The following is a 4,461-nucleotide window of genomic DNA, read 5'->3' as shown; positions in this document are numbered from 1 at the left end:
TCCCCTCCCCTCCCCTCCTCTCCTCATCTCTCCTTTCCTCCTCCTCTCTTCCATCTCCCTCTTCTTTTTTCCTCTCTTCCTCCTTCCCCTCATTCCTTCCTTCCTTCTATATTTCCTCCTTCCTTCCTTCCTTCCTTCTGATTGTTACTATTATGACTACAGTAAAATGAAATTTTAAAGTTATGATGATTTGAATTTCCCTAATTGCCAGGCATGGTGAACATTTTTTTGAGATATTTATTAACCATTTTTTTTTCTTTTGAGAATTCTTTGTTTAGATCCAATAGTTCATTTTTGTTTTTTTGTTATTGTTGTTGTTTTGTTTTGTTTTTTCATTTTTATCAGACAAGTTTATTCTAAGGATTTAGGTATTTTTGTTTTTATTTTTAATTAATTAATTTTTATTAATTGCAGTTTATTCACTTTGTACCCCAGCTGTAGCCCCCTCCCTGATCCCCTCCCAATCCCACCATTTCTTCCACTTCTCCTCCCATGTCACTCCCCAGGACCTCCCCCATCATTTGTTTTTTTGACTGTGTTTTTAGAGTTCTTTATTCTTTAGAATATTACACCTCCATAAGATGTATCTCTGGCCAAAATTCTCTTCCATTCTGTTAGCTTTCTATTCACCCAATTGATTGTTTCTTTGACTGTGCAGATACTTTTTAGTATTATAAAGTCCCATTTGTCAATTTTTGTCCCCAATTCCTAGGGAAATGGGGTCCTAGTCAGAAGGTTTATCCAACACATAGATCCTGTAGGGTATTGTCTGTATCTTCTTCTAACAGTTTTCGTGTTTCATGTTTCACATTTAGGTCTTTGAGCCACTTGGAGTTAGTTTTTATGCAAAGTGTAAGATGATAAATATAAATCTAATTTCATTCTTCTACATGTGAATAACTGTTTTTTCTGTCACCATATATTGGAAATAATATTTTTATCATCTTTGTAGAATAGTAGATGCCTGTCATTATGCACACTCACATTTAAGTCTTTGATTTGGTTCTGCTGGTTTACAAACATGTCTGCTTTTGTGCCAGTAACATATTCTGATAGAGTGATTTTTTTACAGTACTAATTATACCAGTCCATAAGCATGTAAAATCTTTTTATTTTTTTGTTTTTCTCAATCTTTTTCTTCAGATATTTAATTTTTTATTGTAGATGTCTTCCACCTCCATTGTTATGTTTATTTTTAAAGGTTTTATTTCGTTTGAAGCTATTGTGAATGGAGTGTGTTAATAATCCCTGTATTTTTTATGAGGGTCTATAGAAAAGATACTGATTTTGCAAGTTGATTCTGTGTTCAGCCATATTGTTGAATTTTTTATCATTTCTAGATGTTTTTTCCCTTTCTGTCTTTATTGCTCCAACTAGTCCTTTGACCACAACAAAAAACAGAAGTGGGAATAGTGGACAGCCTCATTTCATTCCTGATTTCAGTAGGATTGTTTCAAGTTTTTCTTCATTTACAATGATATTGGATGTGTGTCTGTCATTCATAGCTTTTATAATGTTGCTGTTTTTTTATTCTTACTTTCACTAGAACTTTTTGCTTGTTTTTTTTTTGCATTGTGTTTTACAAGACAGAGTTTCTCTGTATAGATTTGGCTTGAACTCACAGAGAACTGCCTGCTTCTGCCTCCTGAGTGCTGGGATTTAAGCCATATGGCACTACTGCCTGCTCTCCCCAGGACTTTTATTAAGAAGGTATTTTTGGTTTTGTCAAAATATTTTTTCCTGCATCTATTAAAAAGATTGTGTGACTTTCTTTTTACCTTACAGTCCAATTATGCGATTTATTACATCTATTGACTTATGAATGTTGAACCATGCCCATATCTCAGGAATAAAGCCAATTTGGTTGTGGTGGCTAATCTTTGTTATATACGTCTGTATTCATTTTGTGAGTTGACCACTTTTGAAACTATATTCATGGGGATATTAGTATTTAGTTTCTTTTTCTTACATGGATTTGATATTAGAGTGATGTTAGTATCATAAAAGGAATTTGAGAGGTCTTCCATTTTTTTCTGTTTTTATAGTTTTAAAAGGATAATCCATAGATCTTTGTAAGATTTCTCAGATTAGCAAGATGCTGGCTGACGGCTTGCTGTAATTTTTCTTTATTATGCTGAAATATTTCACCCATATTCTTAAATTCCCAAGGGTTTTTAATCATACAGTGATGTTGGATTGTGTAAAAAGCTTTCTCTGAACCCGAGGAGATGTGGTTTCTGTCCTTCAGTCAATGTGATGGATTAATTAATTTTTTTGACCTGAGTATGTCAAACCTTCCTTACATTTCTGTAATGAAGCCATCTCGATCTTGGTGGATAACCTTTTTACATGCTCTTGATTTGGGTTTGCAAATATTTTATAAAGAAATTTTGTACCCATGTTTATCAGAGAAGAATTACTGAAAAGATGGCCACAGCAAAGAATTGCATTCTGTAGTGTCTTGGTAAAATGGTCTGTATATATCTGCTAGTTCCATCTGATTTATGATGTCATTTATGATGTCCTCTAAATTTTTTTCTAGATGACCTGTCTTTTGGAAATAGTGGGAGATTAAAATCAGCCATCATTACTGTGTTGCTGTCAGTCTGTGGTGTTATATTTAGTAATGTTTATTTTGTGACACTTAGTGCCCCTGTGTTTGCTATATAATGTATGTATGTAGGTAGGTAGGTATGTATGTTTAGAATTGTAATATTTTGTAGGTTATTTTTGTTTGTTTGTTTAAAGAGACTTAAGGGACCTTATGGGACAAAGAGACTTTATCTCTTTGGACTTATATTTGTTTGAAGACTATTTTGTCAGACGTCAAAATAGCTATACCTGCTTGTTTCTAGGTTTCATAGTGTTTGGAATATCATTTGTTCCTTTTATCCATTAAGGTCTAGGCTTGATGGTTTAGTGTATTTCTTGGGGGCAACAAAAAGAGGGATCCTGTTTTTTTTCTTTTTAATTACTTATTTTTATTAATTATAGTTTATTCACATTGTATCCCCCTGTACCTCCCTCCTTCCTTTCCTCCCTCTTCCACACCTGTATCCCTCCCCCAGTCCACTGATAAGGGAGGTCCTCCTCCCCTTCACTCTGATCCTAGTCTATCAGGTTTCATCAGGAATGGTTGGCTTGTCTTCCTTTGTGGCCTGGTAAGGCTGCTCCCCCTACAGGGGGAGGTGATCAAAGAGCAGGCCAATCAGTTCCTGTCAGAGACAGTCCCTTTCCCTAATACTATGCAACCCACTTGGACACTGAACTTCCATGGGCTACCTCTGTCCAGGGATTCCAGACCTTCTCCAAGAGTGGTACTTGGCTGGAGTATCAGTCTCATAAAATACCCCTGTGCTCAGATTTTTGGTTCTGTTGATCTCTTGTCTTCTCCAGGTCGTACTATCTCTCACTTATTTCATAAGATTCCCTGCACCACGCCCAAAGTTTGGCTATAAGTCTCAGCATCATCTCTGATACCCTACAGGGTAGAGTCTTTCAGAGGCCCTCTGTGGTAGGCTCCTGTCCTGTTCCCTGTTTTCTCCCTCCTGCGATGTCCATCCTCTTTGCCTTTCTGAATGGGTGTTGAACATCTTAGCCAGAGTCCTCTTTCCTGATTTGCTTCCTTAGGTGTACAGATTTTAGTATGTTTATCTTATATTATATGTCTAATAACCACTTATGAGTGAGTATATACCCTGTGTGTCTTTCTGCTTCTGGGATACATCACTCAGGATGATCTTTTCCAGTTCCCACCATTTACCTGTAAATTTCATGATTTCCTTGTTTTTGATTGCTGAGTAGTATTCCATTGTGTAGATGTACCACAATTTCTGTATCCATTCCTCAACTGAGGGACATCTGGGCTGTTTCCACCTTCTGGGTATTAAGAATAAAGCTGATACACACATGGTTGTATACTTGAGCCTCTTTTGGATATATGCCTAGGAGTGGTATAGCTGGATCTTGAGGAAGTGCTTTTCCTAATTGTTCGAGAAAGCGCCAGATTGATTTCCAAAGTGGTTGTACAAGTTTACATTCCCAGCATCAATGGAGGAGGGTTCCCCTTTCTCTGCATCCTTTCCAGCATGTGTTGTCACTTGGGTTTTTCATCTTAGCCATTGTGATGGGTGTAAGGTGAAATCTCAAGGTCGTTTTGATTTGCATTTCCCTGATGATTAAGGACATTCCAGTCTGCTAGTCTGCATCTTTTTGTTGGAGAATGTAGATCACTAATATTATGATTTATAGAAAGAGGTGTATTATTTCCTGTCATTTTATTAATTTTTGGCATTTTCTTGGATCTCTCTCTCTTGATTACTTGTACTGGGATTGTTTATTTGATCCTATTAACCTTGTGTGTATGTTTACCCTTTTTAGATTTGTTTTATTTCTGTTATCCTTGTAATCATAAATTCTTTTAATTTTTTGGAAACTTTAAAAATCATCATTAATTTTAGT

This window comes from Psammomys obesus, unplaced genomic scaffold (assembly GCF_907164565.1).
Source record: "Psammomys obesus unplaced genomic scaffold, mPsaObe1.curated_primary_1811, whole genome shotgun sequence".
In the NCBI taxonomy this organism is placed as follows: domain Eukaryota; kingdom Metazoa; phylum Chordata; class Mammalia; order Rodentia; family Muridae; genus Psammomys; species Psammomys obesus.
Note: the sequence above shows the minus strand (reverse complement) of the source record.